This window comes from Silene latifolia, chromosome Y (genome assembly GCF_048544455.1).
Source record: "Silene latifolia isolate original U9 population chromosome Y, ASM4854445v1, whole genome shotgun sequence".
Classification (NCBI taxonomy): Eukaryota; Viridiplantae; Streptophyta; class Magnoliopsida; order Caryophyllales; family Caryophyllaceae; genus Silene; species Silene latifolia.
Window position 1 is genome coordinate 256,021,047 of NC_133538.1, and position 23,601 is coordinate 256,044,647.

Below are 23,601 nucleotides of genomic sequence, written 5' to 3' on the forward strand. Positions count from 1 at the left end.
TAGTTGATCGACCAAAAGTTCATGTCGATCAACTTTTTTCAGACGTTACAGCAGCTTTATCGGTGCATTCATCTTACACATCAACATCCAGATCCTCGACAATAATATCGTTGTTCACCCGGGGCATCTCTTGTTCATCATAGTAAGACCACTTCGTAGATGTATCGCCTTAACAGTCTCATGAGGCTTATCAGGATTAGACGGCAACGCACTTGGCTGCCTACTTGTATTTTGGCTCGATAACTGGGCAATTTGATTGTCCAAGACTTTATTGTGAGCCAACAATTGAGCAATAAGAGCTTCTTGCTTTTGTGAAGCATCCATTTGTTGTTGTAACATAACTTTAATGTCCGACCTATCACTGTTTGGAGCCTGAGGAGGAGGCTGCATATGTTGAAAATGCTGTTGAGGCGGCCTATTAAAGTTCCCTTGTGGTTGATTACCACGATTTTGAGGGATGATATTAGGATTGGTCGGCAGAGGGGTAGGATGAAACCCACTCTGATTTCTCTTAGTGAAGAAATTAGAATACGGAGTACCTTGCTTGAAAGATTGATAAGCATGAACTTGTTTTAAATTACTCATACATCCAGCTGCAACATGACCATGAGCACCACATCGCTCACAAGGGACCTCCTGCTGAACCAAAGCATTAACTCTCTATGGCGGACCCAAAGACTGGGTTGTCCTCATCTCGGCAATTTGGGCGGTTAGAGCTTCTACTGAGCTGCAATTGCACTATCCGTACCACCTCCTCTTTTGCTACCTCTCGTGTGAGTAGCTATCTGATCAATTATTTTTCAGGCATTGGCATCATTAGTGTTGTCCTAGAATCTCCCGTTGGCAGCTGAATCAAGCAAGGCTCTATGATCGTCATACAACCCGTTGTAAAACTGGTTGCAGAGGAACCGGATCTGGAACCCATGATGTGGAACAGATCGTACTAGTCGTTGGAAACGAACCTACACCTTATTAAAGTCCTCAGTAGGACGTTATTTAAGACTTATAATATGGCATCTAAGGGAATTAGTCTTCTGGGGTGGGAAGTACCTCTTGTAGAATGCAAGAGCCAATGAATTCCAGTCTGTAATACCATGAGCTTCCGTATCCAAGTCACGTAGCCACTCCGCTGCATCATCTCGCAGGGAGAAAGGGAAAAGAGTTAGTTTGACTTAGTCCTGAGTCACCCTCGCAGCCAAAGGAACAGAGCAGCAGTAACTAACAAACTTCTCAATATGTTTAGCGGGGTCCTCACCAACTCCTCCTCCAAATAAATTTCGCTTCACCAGATTAATGTAAGATGGACGAATTTCGAAAGTATCCGTATCCGTAGTGGGGAGCTTGAATCCCTTGGGAAGAGAGGCAAGGGTAGGCTTATAGTGACTTGCTAAAGTCGGCATGATTGTAGTAGGAGCAGAAGTAGGTGTGTCTTCCTCTAAAGATTGATTTTCTGCAATAAATGCGGTATAAGCTGAATCAAGCGTACCCAAGTCTTCTGCTTAATATATCTCCTTCCAAAAATTTTGTCTAGCACGGAGAGTCCTTTCTGGTTCTGGATCAAACGGTATGAGATCAGACCTGAAAGACCTGGGCATAAACAAAACTAGCACTGAAAGGTGAGAAACGGCCTCGAGGAACAAATGTTCCTTGAGACAAGAGACAAACTAAAATAAAACAAATAGAAAGATGTGTCGCCTCCCCGGCAACGGCGCCAAAATTTGACACGGCTGTCGAAACCTATCAAAAATAAACCAACTGGTCACTAACTAATATAGCTAGGGAAGCCGGGATCGTATCCACAGGGAGGCTATTTGCAATCTAATTGCCAATTTAAGTCTGTGTGAGTCACAAAATTGGGGGTTTGAATTGTTTACTAAAACTAAAGTAAAGCAAGGAAGAGAAATTAAGCGTAAAAAAAAGTAAGGTAAATATAGAGAGAAACAGCTAGGATGGTCGGTTCACCATGGACTACAACGATCTAAGGTAAGGTCAAAGGTCAGAAATAAATGGTCTGAAGGGTACTGAACAGGTCCTCTCGGTCCACTATTCATCCTAGAATTCTAATATAGCTCTCGCCCTAATTACAGTATCTTATTGTTCATAGCAAGTCTTCACTTTTTCCAATCTCTCGATCCAGGTCAAGGTTTAACGAGAAGGTCAATTAATTACGTGCACTTAAATAATCAAACTGCAATCAGATGCTATGATTAACAATTAATTACGTGCACTTAAATAATCAAACTGCAATCGTCATAAAACCGCAGATCCCCTAAATCCTAGCACAAGGGATTTAGCTACGCATAATTAAATGGGAAACAATAATTAAAGTAGAGGAGAAAACTAAGAATTGCATGACGGAATTAAATAGATATTCAACTAGCATAAAATGGAATTAATAAGAACAATAAAAGAACAATAATGAAGATAAAGCAAGATGAACGAAGAACAATTGAAATTACCGAAATTGAAAGGGAAGGATTATAAGTATAGATCCAAAAATAAAGAACAAAAGTAACGTGAAACTTAGTTTTTGAAAAAGTAAAAGATGCCTTAAAATTGATCTCAGTTTGTCTTTATATAGAAATAGTTGAGAATTATTAATTAAACGACTAATGGGCCGAATTAACAAGTTAAGCAAACACGACATGGTATGAAAATAGTCGATCGACTAAAATTCTAGTCGATCGACTAATCCTCTAAGAAAAAATATTCGATCGACCATTATAGGCTGTCGATCGATTTTTCTGGGAGAACAGCAGCGTCCATCATCATTTTATCATGCTTCCTTACATCTTCATGCATTATAAGATGATCATTCCCGAGCTTAACTTCACTAGTATCTCGAATGCAACTCTAGGGACGGGTTTTGGCTTGTTTACACTCTTTCAGGTCCAAATCTGCATAAAATACAAAATAACCCAAAGTAGCCGATTCATGGGAGAATAGTAGCCAGTCGTTACTAAATAAGCATAGAAATGCATGCAAATGAATAAAGTAAATGTATGAAATAGGCACACACCAGCTAGTTTGGTTATCCACCTTGTTTTCCTTCTTCTATTATTTGGTGATTTATGTTGTTTTATTAGTTGGGCTTGTATGCATCTTATAGTTGTTGGGCTAACCCAATATCATGGTATAGACTTATGAATGACCCATTTGTAGTTAGTTACATTTCATCTCATATTTTACATAACGTAAATTATTCATTACCGCTTATTATATTTTATTTAATTGGCATGTATATTTATGAAATGAAATGCTTATCAATATAATATAAGTATGAAAGATTTATTATAAATAATTACTCGTGAGGAGTCTTATTCTTGTGAAAATGCCATGATACTATATTACATGCTTGATTTACCTTTATGCCTAATTGTGCCGTTCTACCAATATGGATTTATCTCATTTTCTTCCGCCTCTTTCGAACCGTTCTGCAGAATGTGGGTACTCGACTTCCGTTCTGTCGATCGAGTCTTGGATGCGGACTGTTCTGGCACATGTCGAATCGGGAACCGTTCTGTCCCGAGAGTCTGGCCGGATTTAGACTAGGACCGTGTTACTATGATCTTTAGGGTCGTCTTACCAGGGGAATTTATATTTAATGAGTGTAGTAAAGGTCTTACATTATTTGGATGGTTGCATTGATCATATCTCCTTGAAATACGTGCTCGTGCCTACGTGATCGTGTTTATTCTCTTTATTATTCTTCTCAATTTATTTGTTGTTTCTTATGCCTTACCTACTTATTTACTTCATCCTTTCTCCTTATCTTGTTGTCTTAAACATGTATGATCCCATGTTTAGTTATGATTCAAGTCACTCACATATTATTTAATATGCTTATCTATTTATATTCTTTGTTATGTTTGATTCGACAATTTGTGGCCGGGAGAATCTTGAGTTACTCCTCACTGACTGTAGCTGTCATGTTTACATGAATGACAGGTTTGTGAAGATGCATATGTGGGGTATAGACGTGTGAGCTAGCGAGTACCTTGGACTAGTATATTACTTATTTACCCTTTAGACTCATCTTTTTCGTCTTGCCATTCGAGGGATATATTTTCCCCACTTTTTGACTATCTTATTTGTATGAACCTATGTTTTATTTCCGTATACTCTTTCTCCGTTGAATGTTAGTGAATCCTGCATTCTAGACCTTATTTATTAAATAAAATTTTTAAAATCTCATCATTTTCCGCTTGTATTTAAGGGTTTTACTTTCCGCTTTATCGCGGCGTGTCACAGTTCGTATCAGAGCCTATGTTGCTCCCGACGCACACACGTGTACCCCAAACATACATTTTGAATTTGACCTTGAAAAATGAGTGAGAGATGGGTAGAACTAAGGACCTAAGTTTGTAGTCTCTTTGTATATGCTATTTGTTAGGTGCTAACTTGTTTGATTTATTTGGTGTCTTGAGAAGATGGTGCGACCAACCAATGTGGAGAATACTATCATGCAAGCCCTTTCTCAAATTCTCCAAAATCAACAAGATGCCAATGCTAATGTTCAAGCCAATCTCGCTCCACAAGTAGGAGATCGTCAAGGAAGTTTTGCTTGGATTGCAAGCCAACTAGCAAGAAACAAGGCTAGAACCTATGGTGGTGAAGTGGATCCTATTGAGCTTTCGGAGTGGTTTTGTGACATGGAGAAGAATTTCTCTCTTTATGTTGTCCAAGATCAAGACAAAGTGAAGCTTGCCGCTCATTTCCTTGAAAAGGAGGCCGATAGGTGGTGGACTCTAACCGAACCTTCCGTCACTTAAGACCCAACCTTTGATTGGAACTGCTTCAAGTCTCTTGTGAAAACTCGTTTCTAACTAAGTAACTCAAGCAACAAAAATTGAAGGAGTTCATTGATTTCAAGCAAGGAGGACTATCCGTTCAAGCTTTCACCGATAATGTAACACCCTGGCCCAAACCTAGGATCGGTAACGGTCACTCTTGGTAGATTGCTAGGCTCTGTACATGGCCCACAGATCAACACAGGTCCTTTCCAGCGCATTTTTTCCTCACTCATGTGCATCCCGAAAACCTTCCCAGGAGGTCACCTATCCTAAGACTACTCCCAGCCAAGCACACTTAACTGTGGAGTTCTTTTGCATGGATAACCATAAAGGAAAGTGCACTTTCTTGATATGAGTAGTACTTTCAATCCCTTCCCAGGAGGTCGCCCTCAGTTCCAAGAACCGCCCATCCAAAACCTGCAAGACGCGAGTCAATCCAGCTGGCATCAACAAAGATACGCACCATAGAACATGAGGAGGAAACACCAATAGAGTAAACATGTCTCCCCATGCGGAGCATTTGAAGATCTAATTCATTATCCATCAGATTATCCTGCTCTTCAGGTCCATAGCCAGGCGGATGAAGAGCGTCATTGGTGAGCCTATTGATTGCCTGAAGGACATCCGTAACCATTTGGCGAGTCTTGGAGAAAAAAACCACAGGGTGAAAGGAATCACTCTTAAATACAATGTCATTCCTTAAGTTCCATAGGCTCACCAAGATCGCGAGAAAGTGGACAACCAGAGTAACCCCATCCTCCAACTTGTACAAATAAAGGATCCAATTTACAATCCAAGTTCGAACATTGAGAAAGGGGAATTGGCCAACATTAATGCCCAGAACAGAACCCGCCCAAATCCGCGAGCTAATATTACAATCCCGGAAAAGGTGGTCCAGTGTCTCTAAGGAGGCCCTGTCAGCGCCACACAAAGCACAAGATGAAACCCAAGCTAAATCTCTTTTAACGAACTCACTCCCCACCGGAAGCGATCCTGTAATAATTTTCCAGAGAAGGATTTTCTAAGTTTGGGGGCCTGGGAGTTGCCATAACTTTTTCCTACAGAAAAGTTTCCAATCTGTATGAACCCGGACTTTGTCCTTTCTGGATCCGTGCTCATTGAAGTACTCTTGAAAGATAATACCATACCCACTCTTGACGGTGTAAGAGCCACTGCTAGTGAACGGCCAAAAAACCTCATCTTTCGTTTGAGAGCAGGAAAGGGGAATAGCAAGGATCTGATTCACGCTTTCCTCCGCAAAGAGTAAGCGTATTAGGCCTTCATTCCACCCACCATTGTTGAAGCAGATGTCTTTGACCCGGAGATCTTTTAGGAAAGTAAAACTCTCATCCAGAAGGCAATCTTTGGGTTCAGGAGCTTGGCCATTAACCCATTTCTTGTCCCATACATTGAGATTTGACTCAATCCCCGGCTTCCAGCCAATATGCTCTCTTATAAGTTTCAGACCATGCATTATGCTTCGTGCCCCCCAGGAAAGGGACTTTCTACTACATAGCCAACTTTGGTTCTCAAGACCCCAAGGTCCCATGAGTTTCTCTCGGAAGATCAAACAGAACAGTGATTTCTCATCTGAGATGAGTCTCCACGCATGCTTTGCCAATAAAGCCTGATTGAGGCAGTCCACATTGCGAATACCTAGTCCCCCTTCCCTCTTTGGTAAACTGGTGAAATTTCTACTACACCAGTGAAGACATTTACCTGATTTACTTCCATCCCATCAAAAATGTGACAAGAGGGCATTAATCCTCTTAGTCACACTTACCGGCATTTTAAATACCGATAGAAAGAAAATGGAGAGATTTGATAGGACAGAAGAGATTAAAGTAAGTCTGCCAGCTGGAGAGAGAAAAATCCCATTCCATGAAGAAATTCTTTTAGTCACAGATTCCACAAGCCCCTTAAAGACCTCCTTTTTTGATTCCTGAAACTCAGTCGGGAGGCCTAGATAATTTCCGAAACCTTTATTGTGTTTAATGTTGAGTGCTTTTAAACAGAACCTCATCCTCCGAAGAGTGGTGTTTGGACTGAATATGATCCCCGACTTGTCCTCATTCACAACTTGTCCCGAAGCATTACAGTAATTATCAAGAATACGTTTTAGGTAGCGAACAGTCATACCTCTGTCTTGAAAGAAGAACACAGAATCATCCGCAAAAAAGAGATGAGTTAAGGGAGGCACACCACAACATAGCTGAATACCTTGAAATTTTCCCTCCTTTTGTGCACACTCCACGTTGCAAGATAACACCTCCATGCATAGAATGAAGAGTCGAAGGCCACGTTGTGGCTTGAAAGACTGAAGAGGAGTTCCATTTAGAAGGATTTCATAACTTACTGAAGAAACACAGTTCATAATCAAGGTAACCAACCGCTCCGGAAAGCCAAATTTGAGTAAAATAGCGTGAAGGAAATCCCACTTGACCCGATCAAAAGCCTTGCTCATATCCGCTTTAAAAGCCACCTTGCCAAATTTGCCACGCTTATGTGCATTCACCTTATGTATCGCTTCATGAGCGAGCAAAATATTGTCACTAATACTCCTTCCAGCCAGAAAAGCATTTTGATAATCACCAACGAGGTACCCCATAACTTTCTGCATACGATTGGTAATGCATTTGGTAACTATCCTCATAAACACATTACAGAGACTGATCGGGCGGTAGTCCTTCACTTCTTCGGGGCTATCGCATTTGGGAAAAAGAGTGATGAAAGTGCGATTCATTTCCCTAAGAACAAATCCTGAATTTAAAATGGAAAGGATCGCCTTCGTGCAATCCTTTTTCACAAGGTGCCAACAACGCTGGTAGAAAATAGCCGGTATACCATCTGGTCCAGGAGACTTCATCGGGCCCATTTGGAAAACGGCCCGTCGAACCTCCTGAGCCGTGAAGGGTTTATTCAGAGAATCCGCATCATCATCCGTGACCCTCCTACAGACATTTTTTAAAATTTGAGTGAAAGAAGAGGGAGTTGCTTCAATGACCTGCGGGGGTTGTCGTGGCAGAGTATAAAGACTGATAAAAACATCCTGGAAATAGTTACTAATCTCCTCTTGGTGATAAGTCCAAGACCCATCATTGCGTTTAGTGCCCAGGATATGATTTCGACCCGCTCTCACGTTGACCCAATTAAAAAAGTACTTCGTACATGTGTTGCCATTCACAACCCAACGCAGCTTAGCCTGTTACTTCCAGTAGATAGCCACCGCCTTCACAAACTCACGCACTTCAGAATTAACCAGGTTATAAGCTTCACCCCCTTCCCCAGACATAGCTAGCTCGATACCATGCTCCAGTTCTTTGGACATTGAGCATAAATGCGAATTTGAAGTAGTAACTTTTGATATGGAAAGTGAGAAATGGGAAGAGCCAACCTCATTGAGCTCTTGTGACTATGAAAGTGTTGTGTTCGATGAGGAAGACATGAGGTTGAGTAAGCCAAATACTCTCAACCTTTGTGAGTATGAGGGTGTGTCTTTTGAAATAAATGTTGAGACATTGGAGAAAGAGTTAAATGTAGCCCCAATCTATGATTCGTATGAAGATAGCAACAATGATGATGAGCCTAACGGATGGACTCATAATATCACCTTGCTTGAGGAGCCTATCCTTGAGACATTTGAGATACCCTATCATGAAGAAGAAGAACGTCCTTCCTTTATTCCTCATGAAGACCACTTGACACCTATCATGGAGCCAATGATCATTGAAGAGGATATGGTAGATCTTCTTCAAAAGGCCAAGGTATCATATAAGAGCTACTTGGTGAAAAAGCTCAAGGAGAAGATTGCTCGAGAAGACACTTGCGAAGATTTGGCGCTCACAATGACAACTTCTAAAGAACTCGATCATCAATGCCATGAAAATTCTCCTTCCACCTTGGAAGGATTGAAAAATCAAAATGCTATCATCACCACCAAGATTGAAGAAGAAGTTGGTAAGTGGAAGTCTACGGATGAAAATGAACCACACTTCATGCCTAGTATTGACAAGAATCGTGGGCTCGTTCGTTGGAAGCATTGGGAAAGTTCTAATGCCAAGGACAACGCAAGAAAAAGAACATTCTACAAGCTTCCTTGGCCAAACTTCATATTCAAATTGAGCAACCCATACTTGTGCTTATTTGGGGCTTGTTCACAAGCTTTTGATCTCTTATTAAGAGCCCTAAGCTCTATGGATAAGAACTTCTACGATTTGAACTAGTTTGGTGGAGTCCTATCTCAAACCACCATTTGTAAGATATTTCTTGGAACCCTTCACTTTGTATTATATTGTATATTATTGCATTTGCATTTAATTTCTTGCATGAGAGTGGAGAGAGAGAGAGAGTCATCTTACATTTTTAATGAGCAAATTTCAGAAAAAGATAAGGAGGAATAGAAAATCGGTGAAAGGGTATGTTTTTGCAAAGAAAAGAAAAGAAGAAAAAGAAGAAAAGGGAGCTGAAGACGCCCGGATTTAGAGGAAGACGCCCGCCCAGGACCCACGTCAGAAAAATGGTTAGCGCTGTAGCAGAAGACGGGCGAATTCTTCACAAACCGCCCGTCCTGGAAGAAGCCGTTCATATTCTTCACGGGACGCCCGTCCCGTGTGCCATTCAAAACAAGATTTTGCGCTGCACCAGAAAACGGGCGGATTTAATCCAAGACGCCCGTCCTAAGTCACAAGACGCCCTTCTTCTTCCTGCTCTCAACTGGGAAAAATCCCTGCATCAGAATCCGCCCGGATTCAGGCCAAGACGCCCGTTTTCTATTCTCTCGAGACGCCCGTCCCGAAAAGAATTCGCTCGGATTGTCCTGTTTTTTCGGATAAACCGGATATGACCCACCCTTATCCGCTCGGATTCCCCCTTTCTTCTATCTAATCACCCCCTTTCTCCCTCATTTCTTCACCTTATCAAACCCTGAAACACTCATCCCCATCCTCAAAATCACACCCCTCCTCAAAAATATTCACTTCCACCCACATCAAAATGGCACCATTGATGAACCTCAAGGGAAAGGCCAAGAAATTGGTTGAATCCACCAGAAAGAAGCGCAAGGGATCGACCTCTTCAATGCCACGGGAGGTAGTTCTACCAAGGACCTCCCAACCCCTAATGAGGCGAGGAATTGAACAACTTGACTACTTCCAAGAGGTGCTATTTGAATCCGATGACCACCGCATGAACTTTGTCAAATTACTAGGTAAGAACTACGAACCCACTCAATTCGTAGATACTAGGGTGTTGGAAATCCTTAAGATAAGGTACCCTACCGAGATGTTCTTTAATGGTCTTGGCATTGGGAAACTTTTCCATGCCCATGAGGAGACGTACCTTAGTATCACCCTTGAATTCTTGAGTAGCCTTCGCATTGTGACGAATACCCACACCGATGTGGGCATGGAGTTTAGGTTGTGCAACCTAGACCATCATCTTTCACTTGAGGAGTTCGCCTACGTTTTCGGTCTTGTAGTGCCCACCAACTATACCGAAAAACCCGATAATTTCGGTGTCGACCTTCTTTGGAAGGCTATCTCCGGGAGGGATTTTATCCATCCAAAGCATTGTTATACCTTCGCCATCCAACATCTGGTGATTCGATTCACCGAGCGCTTTGTGGTCGGTACCATCAATGGGTGGTACGAACAAGATAGGTGTACTCTCATCTATTTAACCGTTCTTGAATCCTATTTGAATGTTCGAGCGGTGAGGCGTTATAACTTCAATACACCACTTGAGATACTTACTAGGTTCAATGATTTTGCTCAAGGAACCACTCAACTCAAGACCTTCGTGATGGGAGGTCTAATTACTATTTTGGCCCACCACCTTTGTCCCGGGTTCAATGCCCGAGGGACCTATACTCCTCTTGAGGGGAGGACTTTGATTGATGAGCACACCATCTTCAACCATCACCGATGGTGTAACTACACTCGAGACGGGAGTGTAGAGTGGCACACCAAAGGATGCACTTCAATGATCCTTGAAGGTTGGAAGATACCGGGCATTGACCCAAGATTGAGCCCATATTCGCCCCCACCAAGCTACCTCCTTGATATCCAAATTCTTGATAATCCCCCTCAAAGAGAAGAGCCGCACCGCCAAATACCTCGTGGAGGACCGGGAAGGCCTATTCACCCACCCTCCTATGTACCTATCCCACCATACCCTACCCCATATACTGAGTTTAGGCCGGAAATCCCCAATACCCCGGGTATTAATGATTTGATGAAACTCGTGAATAGAGTGGACCTCGGGGTACATGAAGGGAGGGTCGACAACTATTTGGCCCTTTACCCCCAATACTATAACATGGCTCAACAAGGGTATGTTGACCCTAATGGCCCTTTGCGCTCTTGGGCACAACCGGAACTCTTGTTCCCTAATCAAGGGAACCAAGCTTGGGATCGCGACGGCGGAGGGCATTCTAGCCAAGGTGGAGGGTACTCGGGTCAAGGGGGAGAATTTGACCAAGGAGGGTATTGGGGTCAAGCAAGCGGGTATGACCAAGCCGGGAGTTCTCATCGCTATGGCTATGATCAAGATGAGGATGATGAGTGAAAGAGGCCTACCTCACCACCTCCAATTGTATGATACCCATCTCTCCCTCTCTCTTTTGTACATACATTGCATTTAGTGTAGTTTTCGCATGCATTTGTATCATATTTCATTTGCATTTGGTAGTTCATATAGTATAGTTGCATTGTAATATATCTCACATAATTCATGTAGATAGTTGCATATAGATTAGAATTCATGCATAGTCATTAATAACCAATCCTATTCATTTCTACACTAGAAATAATGTTTAAATCAGTTTGGGGAGGTTTGATCATAAGTAACCTTAGTAGAAATCATGCATCATATAGTATAGTTTAGATTGCATTCATTTGTTATATATGTCATATAGAATTGCATTTAGTTAGAGCATGCATTCATTCATATCATATCATTGCACTTATACTTTATTTCAAAAAATCAAAAAATTCAAAAACATGTATTTCCTTTTTATTCCTACTCCTACATGTACATTGAGGACAATGTCCAAAATAAAGTGGGGGATGGGAATTTATATTCCAAAAATGCATAAAAATTGAAAAATTTCAAAAAATCCCAAAAATATATCTTTTAATTTCATAAAAACAAAATCCATAAAAATTTGAAAAATTGAAAAACTCAAAAACAAGTTCATTTCCTTTGTAGTGTAGTCATGTATATATATTGTATATATTGTGTTTGTTCTATCCTTTTTCACATTGATTGACTATGCCACATCCGAGACATGAGGATCATGAAGACCGCATGGTATGATCTTTCCAATCTCCTTTTTCCTCTTTATGTTAATGACTATGTGGCATTATTTTGATTGATGCGGTATAACAATGTGAACTTAGGACTTGCATTTAGTTTATATGACATATTAGTTGGTAGAATCACTTGCATTAGAATGTACATATTAGTTGCATCATGGCATATAGTTGCATTTAGATAAAACATTTTGAAAAGTGCCTAATTGAGAACTTTGACAAGAGCAACTAAGCCATTACAAATACTTTTTCAACTTAAGACTTTGCCTACTAGAAGGGTTGTAAAACACCCTAGATAGTGTCATACTAGTGTCTTTTGACCCATGACCCAAAGCCTAGTCAAGGGTTTGCATGTGAGTCACCTATCCAACCCCGTGATGCGATGTGGACTTGGTTAACTTGTCTAGGTGACCTTGATTGACCTTGTGGTAAGGCAACCCAAAAATACTTTCTATCAATAAGTTTGAAGTGCTCATTTCGAAAATTTTGTTATGTGGAAGTAATTTATTGCCAAGGAAACCTCAAATGTTATGAAATGTTGAAATGTTGAGAATTTTAGTTGTTTTGATGGAGGCGTACCACTTCGATGTGCTTTGGAGAGGGATCCATTGAATTGGGCCCCCACACGGTTGTGAATTCGACCGCCCAGAGACAGAGTGACTATCACCCCGAAAAGCTATTGTCTAGAGGTTAACCGGTTGCCTAATAAGCGATTGGCGAAAGCAAAGGACACTAGCCCGGAAGGGACAAACCCCATCTTAAATTTTTGAAATGTGAAAGTTAAATGGGGACAATTTTGAATACTAGTCATATCCACCCTTGTTTATAACGATTTGAGCATTTCATTCCCAAAAAGCCTTTTGTCAAACCACTTTGTCGAGCTTAGGACGATCCATGACCTTTAATTTTGTAGAGAATTCGAGACTTGTCATGTCATATGCTACTAGCATCATAGGGATCATCATTCCACCACCATCTGATCGCTCTTGACGAAAGCATTTGGAAATTGAGGACGAAAGTAGTCTAGTTTAACACCATTTGGAGGTGATTTAGTGCCATCCTCTTAGCCTTAGTAATTTGTTGAACTAGTATTTGTGAAGGCTTATATGCTCTTAAATTTGTTCTCTTTTAGTTGCCTCCGCCACTTGATGAGGAAGTGGCTATTCCTTTTGTAGATGCATCCATTACTTGTTTTGTGTGCTTTAATGCTTGGATGTGTCACCATTTTGGCAAGCCCCACCTTGCCTTGCAAGAAGGCATCCTACCTCATGGTTGTCTTGTTGTGAGTTGAAGGGGCGGAGTGAGACCCGCTAATTGTCTCATATCGGCTATATTATTAGGATAGTTTAAATAAAGGTCTAGTTTTAGTCACCTCTTTACTCGGGACGAGTAAATGTTCGGTTTGGGGATATTTGATGTGAACATTATTTGCGCACATTTAGTCCCCTAATTGAGCCTATTTTGCATATTATTATAACATTCTATGGCCATTTTATCCGTCAAAACCTTCCTATTTGCTTTTCTATCGCATTTCATATGTTTTGTAGGAAAGAAGATAATAAGGCGGAAATTCCCGTCTTTCGTGCGTATTCGGAAGCTATTTGACGATATTTGATGGACTAGTATGAAGAGGAAGCGATAAATAAAGGCCAATCCCACCACGAATAAAATGGTAGTGAAGGAAAGGGAAGAATGGAAGAGAAAACGAGATAGCACTCCAATCCGTGCGGTTTCTCTACAATCCGGCCGTCCCCAAACAACAGAAGACGTGCGTCTTCTCCCAAATCTGCCCGTCTTCCCCTTTCTACAACCCGCCCGTCCCGACAACAATCCGCCCGGATTCCTTCACATCACAATTTCATCTTCTTCAAGCTTCAAAGAAAGAAGCCCTTCCTTCGAAAAATACCGGCTTCTCCATGGTCAATCTAAAAACTAATTACTAGTTTAGCCCTTAGTTAACCCTAATGCATCCACCTAATGTCTACTATAAATACCCCACTTGTAAATAATCAAGGGGGAGCCCTTTATCAATCTTTTTAGCTAGAAAATCCTTCTTTAGATTAGATTAGGAGTAGATTAGAATAGATTACTCTTTAATCTTTCCACAAATCTCACATTAATCTCTCCTTAATTATTGTTCAAGTTTATTATTCAAGTTTGTTACTTTTGGATAATTGAAGATTATTGGGTTATTATTGGGAGATTGACAACCTTCCATCAACAATCAAGTTTCTTCTATTATTCTTTGCTTTATTATTTGGATCATCTCAAGTTTGGTATAATTCGTTTACTCTTTAATCTTTATTGTTCATTTCTTCATTCTATTATCATGTTTATACTTGTTGTAATGATTGACACCATTAATGACATGTTTCCCATGATAATGAGTGAGTAGTCTCTTAGCTAGGATTAGTGGGTAATTAGGAGAAACCAACATGGGATTGATTCATGCTTAATCTAATATGTTCACATGATTAAATTGCTTGCTTGTTGTGATGTCAACTTTATGCACATGTTCTGTTTGATGAAATGTCAAGCCTATGAATCCTTGCATTTACAACCATCTCTTATCTACTCAACTTGACTTGTAAGATATAAACCAACTCGAGTCTTGTTAGACCATGCATAGAAGTTGAATAGGAGGAAAGTAAGTCGACTTGTAGGTATTGTACAATCTAATCGATTCGGCTCCGGGACCCAACCCTTCCTATGAACCGTAAGACATAAACCAACTCGGTTCCCACACAACACTAATTGCTTGCATATAAGTGTAAACATGTTTGTATGATCAAAACCATGAATCCCCTATGACCCCATGATATCCTAGCATTTTTAATCATTTGTTTACGTCCTTCCTTTTATTGCTTATTTTACCTTATTGTTTGCATTAGTCTAGACAAAACTACAAACCCAAACAAATTGTGACACTAGCATAAATTGAGATAGATAGACTTAGAACCCAAAGCACATCGTCCCATGGATCGACCTCGACTTACCGCTAACTAGTTGTTTGTTGAGTATTATAAATGTGTTTGATTGGATGTGAACTGACGACATCGCTCTCCATCAGAGTGGTTACACCCTAGGGAAGGGATGCTTCAGTCGGGTAGCGGTCTTGACACCGGGTTGCTTTGCACAGGTATGTTGTCATCATCATCATTGTCTCCCTTGATTTCAGTATGGTTATAGTAGTAGTAATAGATGGTTATGCTTGTTGTTATAGGTGGTTTTGGTGGTTACTTGTTGTCTTATGGTCGTGCGCGGAATCGCTGCGGTTTGCTAAAGGTAGGTTTTCCTACTCAGTGCTGTTGGTTGTCTAGGGTGTCTATTGTTGTTGTATAGTTGGTTTAGTGTATTTGTTGGTGGTGTAGATTGGTTGTTGCTGACCGTTGTTCTTGTATAATGTGGTCGGTTGTGATTGTTTGTCTATGGTTCTCGAGGTGCGTCCTCGGCTGAGTGGAGTCACTTGCGGGAGTGTCTCCACGCCCTTGATTCTCCCTCCGTGGAGCGCGCCACATAGGATATGTGCACATTAAGGAACATGGGTTATCGCTCGGATCAGATGAGTGGGGCTTAGGTGGGAACGGCTGCGGTCCCCCATTGACAGTAGTGGACCTTCAGGCAGTCAGAGAGGTGTAGTTGGTTGGAGGAGGAGGTGGTGTATGTGTATTACTGTGTTCGTTGTGTCTGCTTTTGTACTTGTTACCTCAGTTACTGACCTTGTGTGGTATTGTTGTTTTGTCTTCTTATGTTGTGTCTGCCGTGATCCACTATGGTGAGTAGTCAGTCTTAGGAGGTTGATGTCTGGATCATAGCTGGGTGCTTAGAGGTACGAGTCTACCACGAGTCATGGAAGAGATAGTTTCACATAGTTGATATTAATCACGAGTTGTATCTTTAATTTGTTTATATCACTAGTAAATTAATATAGTTGTTCTTTAATCGACATTTGATTATTACTGTCCTCGGGCAACCGAGTTGGTAACGCCCTTATCTGCTGGGGAAGGTCTTGTTAAAGCTCCTTGGTATTCAAATTGAATTTTGCTTGTCTTTTGAGTATGGAAAAAGGAAAAATTGAGTAATGTATGTTGTGCGTATCATTTTTGGTGTTGATTTTGACTAGTTTTGCCCGAAATTTTGTTTTAAAACTCCGTCTTAAAAGTTCCCCAAACTGAAATCCGCCCCAAATTTTTATGATGTTTACCTTTATTTGAAACTATTTTGAAGGGAGTAATACCTCAATTTGTTAATTGATGATGTGATTTTTATATTTTGAAATCTATAAAGACCGTCTGTCATAAATTGTGGAAGTAGCATGCTTAAAACTTTTGGATTGTTTTGGTGAAAGTGTGTGTACATAGTTGTTTTTTCTTCCATACATATGCACAGAAAGTTTATTTTCTTCAAGTAATGTCCGTTTGTGTACCTAAATGTATATTTGAACAGATGCCGAGACCTACAGTTGGCACCCATCAGAGTAAGAGGGGAAGGGCTTCTGAGCCCGAGGTTGGTGAGGGGAGTCAGGGACCCACCGTTCCACCTGTGCCTGAGTACCCTACCATTGTCTTTGCTGATTTCAAGCAAAGAGATGCTTTTGTTGAGTTACAGAAACGTCGCATGAAACCAACCCGTTGTATCGACACCACCATCTTAGAGGACTTAGGGGTGGAGACGGATGTGAGGCATATATTTGAGACTTTGGGTTTGACTGGTTTGTATCGTCTTAGGAAGCATTCCTACTCTTTTTTTACCTTGGAGTTCATTAGCTCTTTCACCTATGATGCGGCGGCTAAGATCATACAGTTTCGTCTCATGAACACTAATTTCCTCTTGACCATGGACATGTTTGCTACCCATCTCGGCCTTGCCCGACCGGAGAAGGGAGCCCTTAGGGATATCCCGGCTGAGTGTGGAGCCAGTAGTTACATGCCTTGCTTTACCGGTAAGGACGCCCCCATCTCTAGTAACATGTTGATAAATGATGTTAAACATGTCACCTTGAAGATCTTTATTCGTGCCTTGACTTGTTTGCTCTATGATCGGAAGGATGTGAGTAAGCTGAACTCACATGAGGTGATGTTGCTTGTTTCCTATCTCAACCCCACCAAAGCCCCGAAAGTTTCTTATAGTGTATCGGCCATAGTCTGTGCTAGCCTGGCTTTGATGGCCACCTCTGGGACCCGATACTTGAGTTGTGGTGCCATTTCCACATAGTTGGCTGAGAGGTTGACCACCTTTGAGGCCTCCTCGGCCCTTACACCTATGGCTCCCATGTGCCTACCTTGGACCGAGACTACTTCCTCAACCAGAAGTGGTTGAGAACTTTGAAGGGTGGTGGTTTGGCTGGGAGAGTATGGGTGATTAGTTGGATGAGGATACCTGACCCCAAGCACCTTCCTGCGACTGAGCCCTTGACGGCGGCAGTGGTGACATCGGATTCTGATGATGATGAGGAGGTTCCTACTCAGCAGTACTACCTCATTAATGCAAATATTTTGGAGGTGATGCAAGAGCCAACGAAGGGGGATCAGGCTAGACCTAAGGACCGACAACCTAGAGTGGGGAGGGGTCCGAGACGGGTGAGGGAGAGAGTCGCTGAGTCCCAGCCACAGAAGCCCGTGCCTCCACATCATCAGTTTCCCAGCTACCCTTCGTTCTTTAGTCCTCAGATGAGGGTGAGTGAGCTCACGGAGAGGGTATCTGCCACCTTGATGCTCCGGAACCTACACGAGATGGTGTATGTGCAGGGCATCGGGACCGCCTCGGCCCAACCGGTATGGTGGAGAGGTGTTGGTGATGACAGTGGGGCCTTTCATTCTTTTGGGGTGGATCGGACTACTTGGGGAGAGCCTCAGAGTTACCCTTACGGTTTTTTGGCACCTTGGCGCGTGGGAGCAGACTCAGGGGTTGGAACCACCGCAGGGGGGAGACAGGAGGAGCTGGAACGTCCGGAGGAGGCGGTGGAGATGAGGAGATGGAGGAGCCGGTCTTGGAGTGATATTCTTTCCTTGTCTTATATACACTTTGTTTCATGGATTTATCATAGCTAGTACTTAGTTTGGTTGGTACATTTGTTATACTTTGTTTTGTATTTTTGCCATAAGGCCGTATTTTGGATGCTTTTAGGACTTGTTATGCATGTGGTTGGTGTCGGAATTGAAATTCCGACTTATATATGTATTTCCTTGGTATCACAAAGTAGCAATTTGGAGGAATGTGACCTGTGGCAACTCGATCAAGTGCCCCTCACTCGATCGAGTAACGGCAGGGGTGGTCTAGAGATGCTCTCTGATCTCGACGTACTCGATCGAGTAACGTCAACTCGATCGAGTAACTCACGAGCTCGATCGAGTGCCCCTGTATGATGATTATTTCATTTCAAATTTGTTTGGGTCTTCAAGCTTGTGGTTCTTGTGATAAATGTTCCTTTGTTTTGATAGGTGACAGCATCGTCGTATCTCAAGTCTTGTTCATAAGGTTATATATATATATATGTGTGTGTGTGTGTGTGTGTGTGTGTGTGTGTGTGTGTGTGTGTGTGTGTGTGTGTGTGTGTGTGGTTTATACAATTTACGTATGGTTTATACACTTTTGCATGCTAAATCGAATTACCGCAAGTAACATGTCGAATGGTAGTTATAATTTTGTTGCATATTTTGTAAGGTCGCGTAAGAAATTAATTGATGTCTTGTATGATAATGGATGACAGAATGTGTAATTGTGTGGTTCACTATTCCGATGGTTTTCTTATAAATGAATCATATCTATGTAATGTCAAGGAAGTATCATGGTCGTTGTGAGTCTCAATGTATAATATAATTTGTTTGTAATGTCAATGTGGAATAAAACTTATCGCCTTATGTAATAGTTACAGTTGTCTTGAAGGTGAACTTCGGGGATGAAGTTCCTTTTTTAAAAGGGGAAGAGTAATGTCGCATGCGAAAATGACTTAATTATGACAATCTTATGGTATTTTGAGTAGTTGTGTGAGTAATTAGTAGTGATTATTGTATAATTGTTGGCAATTGTTGATTAAATTATCATGACGTTGTATTTCGTTTCCAAGTAATTGTTCTCAAAGTTGTTATATAATTGAATGGTAGTTGTTAAATAATTGAATTGTTGTTGAATGATTGAGTAATAGAAATGACTTAAAGGAATTAATGTAAATGAGTGCTATGTTGTTTGTGTGTAAGTGATCGATAATCTACTGTTTTTGGGTGTTTGATAACTAATGATTGTTGACAAGTAATTGATGAAGGAATAAACAGATAGTCGTGTTGGTTTATATTTGAGTAATGACATGAGATAAGTGCAAGTGATAGTCGAGTTGGTTGTTCTTTTATATAATGCATGTTTGGTGAGTTAATAGGAAGTTTGATGATTTGAGAGAAAGTCGTGTTGATTGATGTGTGCTAAGGTAGATGATGATGGTTGATGAACATTCATATCGGGGTGGTATTCATGAACGGTTGTGTTGGTCCTTGTCGGGATGGATAGTGGTTGGTTACCTTGGTTCTTTTGCCTTGTGTCGAGGGGGAGGATGAGTTGAACTTCGGGGACGAAGTTATTTTTAAGGGGGGAAGACTGTAATACCCGTCCTTCTAGAGACCCATTGACCGACGTTGACTAACCTGAGACACCTATCTAGACCTTCGAAAACCTTATGAGTGAAACCTTGTGACGTTGTGAGTCTTTGAGTTCGTGTTACTCGATCTAGCGGAGGCTACTCGATAGAGTAGCTTGTGAACTCAATCGAGTAGAGGCCACTCGATCGAGTAAGTAGGTTACTCGATCGAGTAACGTGAGTTCAGGGGGGAATTATAAATCGTAAAATCGTGAAACCCAAATTATTTCTCTATCTTTCTTCCTAAACCTAGATGTCGTCATTTCATTTCTCCTTCACCATGGTTCATTTCCTTGAGGCCTTTGAGTGTGGTTATACCCTAGGGAAGGATGCTTGAGTCGGGTAGAGGTCTTGACGCCGGGTTGCTTTGCATAGGTATGTTGTCATCATCATCATCATCGTCTCTCTTGATTTCAGTATGGTTGTTGTAGTATTAATAGATGGTTATGCTGGTTGTTATAGGTGGTTTTGGTGGTTGCTTGTTGTCTTATGGTCGTGCGCGGAATCGATGCGGTTTGCTAAAGGTAGGTTTTCCTACTCAGTACTGTTGGTTGTCTAGGGTGTCTATTGTTGTTGTATAATTGGTTTAGTGTATTTGTTGGTGGTGTAGATTTGTTGTTGCTGACCGTTGTTCTTGTATAATGTGGTCGGTTGTGATTGTTTGTCTATGGTTCTCGAGGTGCGTCCTCGGCTGAGTGGAGTCACTTGCGGGAGTGTCTCCACGCCCTTGATTCTCCCTCCGTGGAGCGCGCCACATAGGAGATGTGCACATTAAGGAACATGGGTTATCGCTCGGATCAGATGAGCGGGGCTTAGGTGGGAACGGCTGTAGTCCCCCACTGGCAGAACTGGACCTTCGGGCCGTCAGAGAGGTGTGGTTGGTTTGAGGAGGTGGTGTATGTGTATTACTGTGTTCGTTGTGTCTGCTTTTGTACTTGTTACCTCAGTTACTGACGTATTGTTGTGTTGTCTTCTTGTGTTGCGTCTGCCGTGATCCACTATGGTGAGCAGTGAGTCTTAGCATCTTGATGTCTGGATCATAGCTAGGTGCTTGGAGGGACGAGTCTACCACGAGTCATGGCAGAGATAGTTTCACATAGTTGATAGTAATCACGAGTTGTATCTTTAATTTGTTTATATCACTGGTAAATTAATATAGCTGTTTTTTAATCGACATTAGATTATTACTGTCCTCGGGCAACCGAGTTGGTAAAAACCTTATCTGCTGGGGAAGAGCTTGTTAAGGCTCCTTGGTAGATGAGGGTGTTACAATAGTGGTGTGGGCCACGGTGGGGTTGACCGTAGGGGCTGGCAGGAGACCGGGCTGGATGGCCGTGGGTTAGCAGCATGGCCACGGCATGGTCATTGCGAGGGTGGACACGGGTTGGGTAGTTTGGTTATCCACCTTGTTTTCCTTCTTCCATTATTTGGTGATTTATGTTGTTTTATTATTGGGCTTGTATGCATCTTATAGTTGTTGGGCCAACCCAATTTCATGGTATAAACTTATGAATGACCCATTTGTAGTTAGTTACAGTTTCATCTCGTATTTTACATAACGTAAATTATTCATTACCGCTTATTATATTTTATTTAATTGGCATATATATTTATGAAATGAAATGCTTATCAATATAATATAAGTATGAAAGATTTATTATAAATAATTACTCGTGAGGAGTCGTATTCTTGTGGAAATGCCATGATACTATCTTACATGCTTGATTTACCTTTATGTCTACTTGTGCCGTTCTGCCAAGTATGGGTTTATCTCATTTTCTTCCGCCTCTTTTGGACCGTTCTGCCGAATGTGGGCATTCGACTTCCGTTCTGTCGATCGAGTCTTGGATGCGGGCTGTTCTGCCGCATGTCGAATCGGGAACCGTTCTGTCCCGAGAGTCTCGCCAGATTTAGACTAGGACCGTGTTACTATGATCTTTAGGGTCGTCCTACCAGGTGAATTTATATTTCATGAGTCTAGTAAAGGTCTTGCATTATTTGGATGGTTGCATTGGTCATATCTCCTTGAAATTCGTTCTTGTGGCTAAGTGATCGTGTTTACTCTGTTTATTATCCTTCTCCATTTATTTGTTATTGCTTATGCGTTACCTACTTATTTTCTTCATCCTTTCTCCTTATCTTATTGTCTTAAACATGTATGATCCCATGTTTAGTTATGATTCAAGTCACTCACATCTTATTTAATATGCTTATATGTTTATATTCTTTGTTATGTTTGTTTCGACAATTTGTGGCTGAGAGAACCTTGAGTTACTCCCCACTGACTGTGACTTTCATGTTTACATGAATGACAGGTTTGTGAAGATGCATATCTGGGGTATAGACCTGTGAGCTAGCGAGTACCTTGGACTAGTAGATTACTTATTTATCGTTTAGACTCACCTTTTTCGTCTTGTCATTCGAGTGATATAATTTCCCCACTTTTTAACTATCTTATTTGTATGAACCCATGTTTTATTTCCGCATACTCTTTCTCCGTTGAATATTAGTGACTCCCGCATGCTAAACCTTATCTATTAAATAAAAGTTTTAAAATTTCCTCATTTTCCGCTTGTATTTATGGGTTTTACTTTCCGCTTTATCGCGGGGTGTCACACAATGCGTATAATATTGTTTACAAATGTTAGAAACTACAATATAGCATAGGGAAAAATAATCGGTCAATTTTGGTAAAACAAAAAGGGCAAAGTTCTTTTTGCAAAAGTTATTAAGCTTCATATCACGAAATAAAGTGAACAATGAGAACAATTTTATCATTAACCCAGGTTGGGACGAGTCAGGTCAACACAATGAGGGACGGGTCAATTCAAACCAGTTGGGGACGGGTCAAGTCAAACCAGTTGGGGTCGGGTTGGGTCATCCCATTTTGCTTAGGGTTAGATACTCTACGAATGGGTCGGGTCAGAAGCATGGATCTGATTATGTCCACAATTTTAATTTAGAAATACATAGATCTATGCATTTCTTTACAAATAACTAATTAATTAACAGAAATAAGGTTAAAATCATAGATCTATGTATTTAGCCAATATTTATTTAAAACAATTAATTAAAAATGATTAAAAAATTTATCTTTTTTCTAATCAACAATAATAAGGATAAGATCTGATAATATTACTATTAAAAATGCCATAAAAATATTAAAAGTCAGAAAATTTGATAAAAATTAACATAAAATGTTACAACCATAGATGTAGAGAGTCATGCAAAATAAATTGACTACCTCATGAGAATAAAAGAACCCTATTTATTTGATAAAAATAGGACCATCTTTTTATGGTACTATGTCGGAATTAACACTTTTATGTCAGATTTAGAGTCCTAAGATACAGAAAATGAAATTTAATTTATGAGAAATCAACACATCAAAACAAAATCATTAAATACAGGATAAACTTATGTATAGTGTACCTTCAAGATGAGGATTTGTTGAGGATGAGACAACAAATTGGATTACAGCGGAGGATGATGGCTGGGGTAAGTCGATCCGTGGAGTAAGGCGGGCAATGATGGCCGAGTAAGTCGAATGACTAAAATGGGAAAAAGATGACAGACGCGGCATCTTCAATTGTAGCTCACTTGGCATCTTCAATTATAGCATTGATGAATAGAAAAGCTGATTTTGAAACCTGAAAGTAAACAAATTTTAGGATTAGAATGTTAGCAATGTAAGGGAAAAAACAATATTAATCATTAAATTAGTAGCATCAAAAATTTGATCTTAAATTTATGGTGTAATCGTGCAAGTCGAGACAAAATCTGCATTTGTAATTAGAAGGAAATCAATTCTACATAAGATGAAATTCGGGTCAAGTCGTCAAATTTAGTCGGGTCGGTTCATACCTAAGTG